This window comes from Panthera tigris, chromosome X (assembly GCF_018350195.1).
Source record: "Panthera tigris isolate Pti1 chromosome X, P.tigris_Pti1_mat1.1, whole genome shotgun sequence".
Classification (NCBI taxonomy): Eukaryota; Metazoa; Chordata; class Mammalia; order Carnivora; family Felidae; genus Panthera; species Panthera tigris.
This window is the reverse complement of record NC_056677.1, coordinates 45210773-45224157: the sequence shown is the minus strand read 5'-3', so window position 1 is coordinate 45224157 and position 13385 is coordinate 45210773. Positions and strand designations below refer to the sequence as shown.

At 40.0% G+C, this 13385-nt stretch overlaps 1 long non-coding RNA gene and 1 other non-coding gene across 2 annotated transcripts; both read left to right on the top strand.

Moving 5' to 3' along the window:
* The first annotated feature begins 2540 nt into the window (after positions 1–2540).
* On the top strand, positions 2541–12743 carry LOC122235391. Its single transcript, XR_006213458.1, has 3 exons — positions 2541–2642; positions 7279–7413; positions 11971–12743. It is a non-coding gene; the product is annotated as an uncharacterized LOC122235391 (long non-coding RNA).
* On the top strand, positions 3191–3275 carry TRNAH-AUG. Its single transcript has one exon. It is a non-coding gene; the product is annotated as a tRNA-His (tRNA).
* Positions 12744–13385: the final 642 nt, after the last annotated feature.

The following is a 13385-nucleotide window of genomic DNA, read 5'->3' as shown; positions in this document are numbered from 1 at the left end:
GCCGGCGAGCTGCCCCTCCGCCCCGGCTCCCTCCCACCAGTCCGTGGAGCGCACACTGCCTCGCCGCCCTTCCTACCCTCTTCCGTGGGCCTCTCGTCTGCGCTTGGCTCCGGAGACTCCGTTCTTTTAATCCTCTGGTGGTTTTCTGGGTTATTTAGGCAGGTGTAGTTGGAATCTAAGTGATCGGCAGGACGCGCGGTGAGCCCAGCGTCCTCCTACGCCGCCATCTTCCCTCCCTCCTCAACCCTCCATAATTTTATCTTCTAATTCACCTATTCTCTCCTCTGCCATAGCATTTCAATCCATGCTATGGCCACCTCCATTTTATTTTGCACCTCATTTATTGCATTTTTCAGCTCCTCATGACTATTTCTTACCCCTTGATCTCTGTAGCAATAGATTCTCTGCTGTCCTCTATGCTTGTTTCAAGCCCAGAGATTAATTTTATGATGATTATTCTAAATTCTTGTTCCGTTATATTGCTTAAATCGGATTTGATCACTTTGTTAGCTGTCGGTACTTCCTGGAGTTTCTTTTGAGGAGAATTCTTCCATTTCATCATTTTGCGTAGTCCCTGTGGTAGCTCCAAACTGCAGGGCACTTCCTCTGTGCTGTCAGAAGGAACTTGTGTTGGTGGTCGGGGCTGCAGTCGGACCCGATGTCTGCCCCCAGCCCACCGCTGGGGCCACAGTCAGACTGGTGTGTACCTTATGTTCCCCTCTCCCAGGGGCAGGACTCACTGTGGAGTGATGTGGCCCCTGTCTGGGCTGCTTGCACACTGCCACGCCTGTGGTGCTGCTTCAATGGGACCTGGTGTATTAGCCAGGGTGGATCCAAGGTGCACAGGGGTGGGAGGTGTAGGCTTAGCTCACTGTGCCAGCGGTGGTCCCCTGCGGGAGGGGCCCTGCAGCACCAGGAGGGAGGCAGGCCCAGTGGAGGGATGGATCCACGGAAGCACAGCGTTGGGCATTTGTGTGGTGATAGCAAGTTCCGTGACGGGAACTGGTTCCCTTTGGAATATCGCCTGGGGGATGGGAGAGGGAGATGGTGCTTCCCAGGGGGCTTTTTTCCCCTGCCAAGCTGAGCTCTGTCTCCTGGGGCTCAACAACTCTCCCTCCCAGTGTCCTCTTGGCCTACCTGCTCTCTGAGAGCAGAGCTGTTGACTTTTAACCTTCCAGATGTTAAGTCCCATTGGCTGTCAGAACTCACTCCATCCGGCCGCTCTGCTTTTGCAAGCCACACTTCAGGGGCTCTGCTTTGAAGGGCGGGCTGCCCCTCCACCACCTCAGCTCCCTCCCGCCAGTCCGCATAGCACGTACCGTCTCTCTGCCCTTCCTACCCTCTTCCGTGGGCCTCTTGTCTACGCTTGGCTCCAGAGAGTCCATTCTGCTAGTCTTCTGGCGGTTTTCTGGGTTATTTAGGCAGATGTGGGTGGAATCTAAGCGGGTCAGCAGGATGAGGTGAGCCCTGTGTCCACCTATGTCGCCATCTTCTCCAGACTTCTTCCCAAATCTCTTCTTAAATCATTCTTGCCACAAGCTTCTGTCATCTGGTCCCTCAACTTCTAGGGGAAGTTTAGGTACATTCGTATTGTCGCCCACTCAATCTTCAGAACCCTTTTCATGTTGCAAAACTGAAACTCTTTATCAATTAACTCTTTGTTCATCTTTCTCCCAGCCCCTGAAACAACCACTGTACTCTGTCTCTATGAAATTTAGAGAATTATAGCATTTTTACTACCCAATCTGAACCTTATTTGTAAAAATTTCATAGTTTTATTTTCTTTTTCCTATATTTAATTAGTTGCGTACTTGTGTTTTTTTTTTTTTTTTTAACTAAATGGTGCTTTTTATTTAAAGAAAATTATTAAGTCACAGTTCAGGTGCACTACAGAGAAAATAATAACTCTAAAGTAAAAATTCAAACACTTATTGACTGTGTTTGGGAATTTATTTGCTTGATTGAGTCAATATTCAGTGATACCTAGCAGGAGTTTAGCAGTGTCCTGGAGAAATGGTTTCCAAAGATCAGGGTCCTTGCCCTGGAGGTTCTTATAGTTTCATGGGGGAGCCAGACCAATCTGTTCAATCTAGGAAGATTTATTAAGTGCCTACAATGTGCCAAAAAATGTTCCAGATGTTTGGGTTACAGCAGTACACAAAATAGACAAATATCCCCGTGTCCCCCAAATCTTATTCCCTCAGAAGCACTAAAGGGTGAACATATTAATAATTTATGGGTCATCTGATCCAGACACATGTCCAGTCTCTGTCAGTAGTATTTGGGGCGGGAATATACCATAACTCCTTGTTATGTACTATGATATTTTTATTCCACCCTCCCCCAAAAGTAAAGTAAAGTAAGGTAAAGTAAAGTAAAGAAGTAAAGTAAAGTAAAAGTAGAGGCATTAGGATTGAAGAGACATAATAGGATGTGGTCCCAAAAATGGCACCCCTAGTGTGCCATAGCAACACAGCCTTGTAATTGTGAGGTAGATCCATGATGTCACTGTGTCCTAGAGGATTCATAAGGGTGGAGGACCAGGGTGACTATCACCCTTCATCCCCAGCTCAGCTAACTACCATCCTCACTACCAAGCTATCTTGAAGTTCTCTTCATTCATTTAAATTCTATTTTGAGTGGTAAGTAAAGCTTTATTATTTCCTTCTATGACACACTACGAATTTCATTTTGGATTTTCTCAGTATTTCATTTTAAGATATTTCCCAAGTGATTCTCTTGCTTTTGTGGGCATATAATATTGATACACAAAAATCATGTCTTTTCAATCAACCAGTGACTCTGTTTATTTCACATCGATTTTAATATGAGATTTGTACTATCTCAGATTTTCCCCATATTGTTCTCCTTTTCTACATGTCCACTGTTCAATATTTGCTTTTTATTATTTTTTTTAACGTTTATTTATTTTTGAGACAGGGAGAGACAGAGCATGAACGGGGGAGGGTCAGAGAGAGAGGGAGACACAGAATCCGAAACAGGTTCCAGGCTCTGAGCTGTCAGCACAGAGCCCGACGCGGGGCTCAAACTCACGGACTGCGAGATCATGACCTGAGCTGAAGTCCGACGCTTAACCGACTGAGCCACCCAGGCGCTCCAATATTTGCTTTTAACGTTATTGAATTTTAAAAGAAAATAAGTCAATTTAACAATGAAACAATTTAGGGGCGCCTGGGTGGCTCAGTTGGTTAAGCATCTGACTATGGCTCAGGTCATGATCTCATGGTTTGTGAGTTCGAGCCTCACCTCGGGCTCTGTGCTGACAGCTCGGAGCCTGGAGTCTGACTAAGATTCTGTCTCCCTCTCTCTCTACCCCTCCCCCACTCGCACACTGTGTCTCTCTTTCTCTCTTGATAATAAATAAACATTTAAAACTTAAAAAAATGCAACAATTTAACAAAACATGCTGGACCAAAAAAAAAATGTATATAAAGTACATTTTAATGCTGTAAAGTATATGTACATATATCCATACCGACACATAGAAACAAAATGGTTGGATAGAGATATGTAAAAATGTTAGTGTTTGCCTGTGATCTATTTTCTTTTCTGTGTGTTTGGAGTTATATGACTCTCTGAATATTGTACCTTTATTATTTTATAGGATACAATGTATACTATTTGGTAGAAAATTAAAGATTCATGTGCTATGTCTTAGGTTGCATATATCAATTATGTGAAAATTCTATTTCTAATTACCTTCATATGAGCCAAAATTAGACTATTTTTTATTCAGTGTTTTTGAGCTTCCATCATATTCTATCCAGTGAAGCTCTGTGAATTCTCAAGCAGCTTTAACCTCTGTTTGTTGAATAAAAAACTAGCTAAGTATTCATATCTGCCTGTGAACCCAATCCCATCATTTGAAGTTTATCTATAATACAGTTTTCCTAAAAAAGTGAATATTGGAAATCTGTGAGACAAAGCTCACAGGTTGATCTGGTAAATCAGTGCATTGCCTCTTATTGACTCTATTAACCTTAGTCTAGTTATGTTCCTTTGCTAAGTCTGTTCCTCATCAGTTAAATAGGCCTAATAAATCTTATTATAGTTTTATGTGTTCAACACGTGGTGATTGTCAATAATAATCATTCTCAGTACTCCTAATTGATCTTTAACAGAACGAACACATCAGGTTGCAGTGAAAACATTTCTCTTTCTCATGGCAACATATCTGTTGTTGATATTTACAGTTGAACATGGTATGACTAGGAATTTTAAGCACTTCAAATGTAAATGTGAGGTTTGATGTGATGTCATAGAGGAAACTACCAAACAATCCAGCTCCTGCTTTCTGCCTCAGTGTCCCTCTCCATGCTGGGTGTGGGTGGCTGACTAATAAGGACAGCCTGTACTCTGGGGAAGTGAGAGGCACCCACTTAGTCCAAAACAACTGTCAGGACTGTACTCTGGGTAGAACTAGGTGGATGGTGGTGACCACATCCAAGCAATTTCCTCCCTCTGTGTTTAGCAATTTGCACTGTTCTCTGACTACCTCCTGTCCAGTATCACTCAACCAGGAAAGCAGCGTTAATAAAGCCTACCATTTGCTGAACACCTACTTAGCATCGGGCACTTAATTCATTTCAGCCACAAATATTGATTAAGAATAATCTATGTGCCAGGCAGTGTTGTTGGAGCAGGGGATGCACCAGTGAACTAAGCAATCTAAAATGCCTGCCCTTGTTGAGTTTTTATTCTAGTGGGAGAGACAATGATAAACAATATAAATAAATCAACAAACGATGAAACGCAGTCAAAAGTAATGTGCTGTTAGAAAAGTAGTGAAAGAAAGGAGGAGTGGGAGTGCTGATTGGTGGGTATGCAGTTTTAAATGGTGTGTTCATGGCCAGTCTTGTTGAGAAGGTGACATTAAGCAGATACTTGAAGACGGTGAGGGATCCGAGAACAAGGGTATGTAGAGGAACAATGCTGCAGGCATTGAGAAGAACCCTACACACTCCTGAAGAGGGAGTGTGTATTCTATGAATCCCAAGAACACTGAGCTGGGCACTGCTGTTACAACTCCGAAATCACACTCTAGTGGGCTTGGGAGAGATACATGATTGTATGAGCAGTTACAGCAAATTTGTAAGTACTTACCTAAGTTAGAGAGAATAAAGGGGACTTTGTCAGCATCTGCCTTTTAGAGAAGTCAGATGTGCTTGCCTGAAGAAGTGCCCTGAACCTCAGAACTGAAGGGATAGAAGTTAATCAGGATGAGGGAAGGAGTTATCCAGACAGAGGCATTAGCGTGACTGCCATTAGGAAGCACATCTCATAACTCTGCCTGTAGGGAAGGTAATTGTCTTAGGCCACCAGCTATTGCATTCTGAAATCCATCTCCACATTTTTATTAGACCACATTTCCCACAGGCTGCTCTCAGTCCATGACTGAGTGTGGCAGTGATAATAAGATAAGACTATTCCTGGGAGGCTGATTTTGTTTCTGTTCCATATGCACTTTATTCCCTTTCTGCCTTTTTCTGCCTTTTTGGTAATATTTTCTGGTTCCATTTTATCTTTTGTTGGCTTATTAGCAATAACTTTGGTTGTTATTTGAGGGTTTGATCTTGAGCTTAAAATGTACTTTTATTTTATCACAGTATACTTTTAAATAAAGCTATGTTTATTTAACTTAATGAGAACATTACATTAATATTTCATTTCCCTCCTCCCAACCTTTGTGGGTTTTTCTCCATACATTTTACTTTTACATATGTTTAAAACAATTTTAATGTTTATTTATTTTTGAGAGAGATAGAGACAGAACACGAGCAGGGGAGGGGCAGAGAGAGAGAGAGGGAGACACAGAATCCGAAGCAGGCTCCAGGCTCTGAGCTGTCAGCACAGAACCCGACACGGGTCTCAAACCCATGAACCATGAGATCATGACCTGAGCCAAAGTCAGATGCTTAACCGACTCAGCCACCCAGGTGCCCCTACTTTTACATATGTTTAAATCCCTACATTACATTGTTATTTTTTCATGAAGAGTCAAATATCTTTCAAAGAGTTTAAATAGTAAGAAAAAAAATCTTATACCTCTACCCATGCAGTTACTATTTCAGGTACTTTCCATTGCTTTGCAGAAATCTATGTTCCCATTTGGTGCTGTTTTCCTTCTGCCTGAATGACTTGCTTGAACATTTCTTATAAGGGGAGGTCTGCTGTTGATTAATCCTCTTAGATTCTGTGTATGTGAAAAAGATGTTATTTAAGACATTATTTTGTCATTATTTTTGAAAAAATATTTTCACTGCTTATAGAATTCTAGGCTCAGAGGTTTTCTTTTTGCTTTAGCAAATGTTGCTTACGTTGTCATTACTTGGGTTGTTTCTCAGGAAAAAACCCTCTGGGTAATTAACATTTTTTACCTTTCTGGTTGCTTTAAGATTTTCTCTTTATCACTGGTTTTGAGCAATTTGATTATCATGTGCCTTAGTATAGTTTCCTTCATGTTACTTGTGCTTTATTGAGTTTCTTCCATTTGTGGGATTATAGTTTTCATCAATATGGAAAAACTGGGGGCATTATTTCTTCAAATGTTTTATCTGTCCCCACCTCTTGATCCACTCCTCCAGGGACTCCAATTGCACATATATGAGAGCTGCTGGAAGTTCTCTCACAGCTCACTGATGCTCTGTGAATTTATAAAAACATTTCTTTTTCCTCTTCATTTAATTTTGGATAACTTATATTGCTATCTTTAAACTTCAGTACTTTTTCTGCAATATCTAATGTGCCTTTAATCACACCCAGTGTATTTTTTATCTTTCACATTGTACTTTTCATCTATAGTCCATTTGTGGGGTTTTTTTTTTTTTTGGTATTTTACATATCTTGACTTTTTTCAATTTAATTTTTAAAATTTTCATTCCAGTAAAGTGAGAATACAGTATTATATTAGTTTCAGGTGTACAATATAGTGATTCAACTATTCTATATATTACTCAGTGCTCTTAACTTTTTAAACATATGGAATATTGTTATAATAACTGTTTTACTGTTCTTATCTGCTATTTTTAACTTCTGTGTCAGTCTGGGATATTCTCAATTGACTCATTTATCATCCCATTATGAGTTGAATTTTCCCGCTTATTTGCATGCCTGCTAAGTTTTGATTGAATGTATGATAATGGATGCTACCTTATCGAATGATGGATATTACTGTGATGCTAAAATTATTCTTGTGCTTTTTCTACTATGCAATTAAATTACTTGGAAACACTTTGATTCTTTGGGTCTTCCATTTAGGATTTAGTATAACTGGAGCTGTAGATGGAGCAGTAGATGGCTAATTATTCTCCATGACCAAGAAATGATCCTTCTGAGTACTCTACCTAACATCCCATAAATCCTGAGGTTTTCCAGCCTGGCTGTTGGGAACAGGTACTTTTCTAATTTCTGTGCAAGTACTAAATATTGTCTTCTCTAATCCTAGCACATGATTCTTTCTCTGTCCTCAGAAATTACCTCACACCCAAGTGTTGACGGGAACCCTCTTATGATCCTATAGATTTTACATTTAAATCTTGACATATATTCCTAACCTACCCTCCAGTCACACCAGCAGTGTATGAAAATAATGTTTATCCCTCAACTTCTCCAATATTTTTTGTGTATTCACTTATTTATTTGTTCATTCATTCATCTATTTACTTATGTTTTAATACTATTCGGTGGAACTAGAGCAGCACCAGGTCTGGGGATACTTACTCCCCACTACTGACAAAAGACTCTTCTGAGTACTAATCCAGTTACCCATGTATCCCTAGGTTTTCCAGTCTTACTGATTTAACAGGCACAATTACCGCCTACTCCAAGCACTAGGCACTGTTCCTTCTAATCCTTTCAGATGGTACTTTCCCTGGCATCACATACATGTGCTTAATACATGAGGGAGACCCTTTGACCCCTAAGGTTTTCTCTCATTGCAGCTTTCTCCTCTCTGGTATCTTTTGAACACTAGTTGCCTTGATCTCTCAGAAACTCAGCTCTCTCTTCTCAACTCAGAAAGTCCACTGGCTCCATCTGGGTCCCCCACCCACCCACGTGCTGTAGCCTGAAAACCTTCTCTAAGCAGTCATTGTTCACATCTCTTTTGTTTCTTCTCTCTCAAGGATCACCGTCCTTCACATTACCTGATATACAAGGGTTTGCCAGCAAATGTTTTATATATTTGGTCTGTTTTTTCATTGTTACAAGTGGGAGTTCAAAGTTAAATATACCATTTTGGCTAGCAATACAAGTAGATAGCCAATTGTGACACAAGGACTCGCCCCCACCCCAGTGACTTTGCAAACTCTACTTAGAACTGATGTGTTGGGACACCTGGGTTGGTTAAGCGTCTGACTTTGGCTCCAGTCATGATCTTACAGTTTGTGAGTTCAAGCCCCGTGTTGGGCTCTGTGCTGACAGCTCAGAGCCTGGAGCCTGCTTCAGATTCTCTCTCTGCCACTCCCCCACTTGTGAGCTCTCTCTCGCGCTCTCTCTCCCTTTTTCTCTCTTTCTCTCAAAAATAAATAAATAAACATTAAAAAAAAAAGAACTGCTATGTAGTCAAAGATGCTTTTACCCAACCTTTATTCCTTCTCTGTTCTTCACTAGAGTTCAGACCAAAATAAGCTTCTAAAGGCTCTCCTAGCTTCCCCTGAATTCATGCTTTCTCTCACAGATGTTTCCCCTAATAAATTTTTTGCACATTGAATTCTGTTTTAACATCAGCTCCTCCCAGGTTCTGAACTAATGCAAAAGTAAGATACTCTGATCCACAAGAGGGATATGTTCTTTGCGATGATAATATTTTCTCTACAGAGGCTATGTCTTATTTACTGAGTGTGGCCTGAAACCTTAAGTTTTAAATGCATATTACCCTGTCCATGGAACTAGTCTATTTTATTCAACCAAACCTTTATGGATGTATATTTAAGTTCTTTCCAGTTCTACACCTTTTCAAATATAGCTAGGGTAAATATCTTTGTTCAGAAAGCTTTGTACATCAATCTGATCATTTGATTAGAAGACATTTTTAAAAAGAAAATGTATGGACCTTATGGAGTTTACATTTAAATCTTGATGCATATCCCTAGCCTGCCTCTCAGTCTCACTAAGAGTGTATGAAGGTAAGTGTTATCTCTCGTTCTTTCCAACGTTATATATTTACTTACTTCTGCTTAGTAGTATTTATCAAGGGATGAGATTAAAAAGGAATTAAACAGGTCTCAGAGTTTATACAATAATCTTGTTCTATGGATAATTATGTCTCCCTTGTAACTGAAGCTTTCCTGCACTTCAGACTTCAGGGAGTGAGTATGTCTTGAATCAAACGTGACTTTGTCGTGGTTCCCACAACCACTCAGTAAAACATTTGGATTTATTGTGCCTGTCCCCCTAGGAAACACCTCACAGCACAGATGTGTCTCCACTGACTCTGGCTTTGAGGAAAAGCATATCTGAAGCAGAATTCCAGCCCCATCACTTACTAACTGTGTCTGTGACCTTAAGCAAGCTGCTGTACCTCTGGGTGCCTCAGTTTCTGGTACATAATTGAGGGTCAGGAGGTGTGAGAGGCATAGGCAAGTTTTGAGCCCTGGTCAAAGACTTAAACATAGCACCTGAGGTTCCATTCACCTGTGAAGATGAGGCTCTGAGACCCAATCCTTCTCCTCCTGCTCTCCCCAGAAGGAAACATATGAGGCTGCAAACAGCCTAGTTATGGTCTAAAAGATGCCATTAATGCCAGGCTTGGGAAAGTCACACATGAGTGAGGAGGGGAAAAATGCCAGGACTCCTGACAATCTCCTTTAGTTTCACAGCACTCAGTGATTGCAGGGGTAAGATCATTCCAATTCATAAGGGCCGGTACAAAAACATCTAGGGATTTTACAAACCAGTTGTTAGATTGTCAGCAGCTTGAAATCAGTAAAGGCAGGAGTGTTTACATGACAGAAATTAGCCAACATATGTTACAGTCTGGTGCATTCTCCCCTCCCCCTACCAGAACCAGTTTACCAGTGCACTACCAATGTGCAAAAGTCGATGGGGTTGGTGCCACTTGTATGCTTTTCTCTTAGTTTACCTATCTAAAACACTCACTTTATTTCATCCTTGGGTGAGTTGTTTAAGTAGAGGTAAAATAATATATTGTAAAAGTAAGGATCTAACACCCATAGTTTATTCTGTAGCCTATTGTACCATCATTCAGGTCCCCACCTTTAAATGAACATTGTAGAAACTGGCACACCTTGGGTGGGTTTAAGGAACCTGTTGGGGAATCCAAAGGTCATGGATGAAGTTTGTCAAAGTCACTGGGAGGGTTCCCAGCAGTCAACAGAGGACTTAACTTTGTCTCCCTGGTGACAAACAGCCACCAGAAATAAACCACTAGAGAGAACTAGAATAACTTAATTAAGACTCACTCTTGACATAGCAGAAAACATAATTAAATTAGTTTAACTTGTGATAAGAAATTATGTCAGAGAAACAAAAGTCCACTGCAGAGTAGTTATATACATGATTAACTTCATAAGTCAATGATGCCATAAAGTAACAAACTCCATATTTCTGAGCTTCTATTCTCACTGGATGGGCTTCTCCTAAGTCCAGATCTCCTTGTGGTACAGAAATTGTTGTCACAGGTCCAGGCACCATATCCAGACACATCAGCATTCGATGGAAAACAACGGTCTGACCCTTACCGTGTGTATGGTATTCTGAGTAAGGAAGCCTTTCCCCCCAAAGCAGAGCTCTCAGACTGCATTTCCAATCATCTCATTTTGAACTTGAATAAAATGTTGATATATTTGTAGTTTTACAAGGAATGTCTATCATATTTCATCTATTAAAAATTAAATTTATTAGCTACACTCTTCTATTTAACATTTAATCTTTGTTGGATGAACAGGATTTGATGTATGGTTTTACATTTGATTATTTCTCCCTCCTAACATCTGATATTTAACTATGACACTAGATATATAAAACATCATCCCAGATTATGTTAGGATCTAGGATTGAAGAGAGGGAAAGACAGCATGATCTCTGACCTCAAGGAGCCAACTAGTCTGTTGGGAGACATTCAATAAAACAAGCACTGACAAGAAACTGTGATAAGTGTTTTCTATTAGAGAGAAGATAATTGTATGGACTTGTCTGCACTTAGCAGGAAATGACCTAATTCCAGAGGGTGAGAGAAAGCCTCCTGAGAGTGAAGGTAACTAGCAATCAGCCAGATTAAGATGGAGGAAATCATTCCTGACAAAGGATGTATGAGGTTGTGCACAAGAGCAAGTATGAGGTTGTGGAAATTAGAGCACAGGCCATGTGATGAATAGAAAGAGGATGAAATTTGGCTGAAACATAGCATGTGGGATGCTGACTCAAGATACTGCATGAAACATAGTGAGCTTTACTGAATATTTATTGAGTAAATTACTTTTTTATAATATCACTGATTGGAAGAACAGTCTCTAAATTCTTAGGTCAGTACTGATGGATTATTTCCGTAGGCATCTGTCTTTAACAGTTCCTCAGACTTTTAAGGATGCCATATTATATTTGACATTTGTTTCCTTAGTCTTCTAGAACCAACAGTTTCTCTTAGGAGCCCTGGTTCCATTTATTAGAAAATGGTATAAAGTAAAAAGACTAAGACCTGGACGCTGGGTTTGCTCATTATGACTAATAATACAAAACTCTCCAAAACAGGATAATAATTGCCAAACTGGTGGATTTTTGTGTCCCATGTTTACAGGAGAAAAGTAGAGTCTGGATAAAGAATGTCACTGTAATATGTCTTTCACTCTATGTTTAATCATTAATATGCTTCATTATTATTGGTTTCATCCCCATTAGAAAATAAGGATATTTCTCTACATTAAAAAAAAAAAAAACTAATTTTTTATGACCCTCCCTGTTCTTTCTTCTCCTTCCACCACTTTTTTTCAGCTTGACAACTTTTGGCTGCAGTCTTTTTTCTTATTAATTTCAAGCAAACTGAGAACCTTGAGTTTCAATTTCCTGTCCAGCCCTGAGATTCAAAGTTAGCTTTGAGCTGAGACTATTCGTCCATGGATCCTCCACGTAAAGTTACCCCACCTTTTAATTCTGATTCATTGCTGATTCCACCAAAAGAAATGTCCCAGAAACTTACATCAACTTCCCAATCATCTTTCTCCAAAGTGCAAAACCTGGATCGTATTAACTTTAGCCCCAGTTTTAATAGCAACTACCTCACCCCTCTACCAGAGGAAACGATCCAACAGCAATACAGAGATGAGATGAGCCAACATGAGAGGCGGTGGGAGAAGTCAGCGTTCCCTCAGAGGAAAAAGACATTCATGGAGAACATGAGACAGAAAAGTTACTATCACATGGCACCTTATCGGGTTGAAAGGGAAGGAAAGATCTATTTCTCACATGATAGAGATCAGAATAAGTGTAAATGCCATTATTGCCTCATTCAAAGGGAAGCTATTTCCGGGAACTCTAAAGGGCAAAATGCATCCTCTTGGAAAATGCTAGTAGAAGGCTTTAGCCACTTGAACATCAACTCTGATACCACAGAGTCCCGCTGTCCATCAGAAAAGCTTCCACAGGAGTAGAAAAGAAAGAAGAGCCATCAATAGAGGGAGAAGAAAATCAAACAATTCCTCAGAGGCTCTGAAAACAATAATTGAAATAAACCGAAACTCATCCTCATGTGATGAGATCAGAATTAATTCAGATGTGTGAATATTGATTTTTATCCAAGTCCTTGGGTGGAACTTTTTGGGAAGCAAATAATTAGGGATGGTCACTAGGAGAAGCAAGATCCAATGTCTGGCAAAAAATCATATTACAAAGAAACAATGTTTCAGTGATTTTAGGGTGATTCTGGGGCATGCTGGGAGCAAACTACTCTGAGGCTGGGAAGATGGTTAAACAATGGCTTTTAATCTGCCATTATTTCGTTTTCATGATGCAACTTGCTTTTTCCCTCCTGGGATCTTTTTTTCTCTTATATATTGTCATTAAGGTAGAAAGGACCCATGTAGTGTGAATGTCTGGCTGGTTGCAAAGTGCTTTTGTTCTGTTTTATGGGTTGGCCACAAGAAAAAGCACTGTGTCTGATGAAATGCATGTGTGTTTTGGAATTCTGAAGTTAATGATAAGATGAGATCCACATCTAAAGTTTTGAATTAAAAGAATGTGTTGTAAAGGGATGTGTGAATAGAGCTTGTGGGCTTCACACTGAATTGTTTTGGTAGAACATACTTACCAAGAAGCAAGTATAGGTAAATATTTTATGCTTCTTTAAAATTGAGTATTAATCTTCCCTATGAAAAAAAATTCTAATGTGTTGCCTCAATTGTCAGCACCAA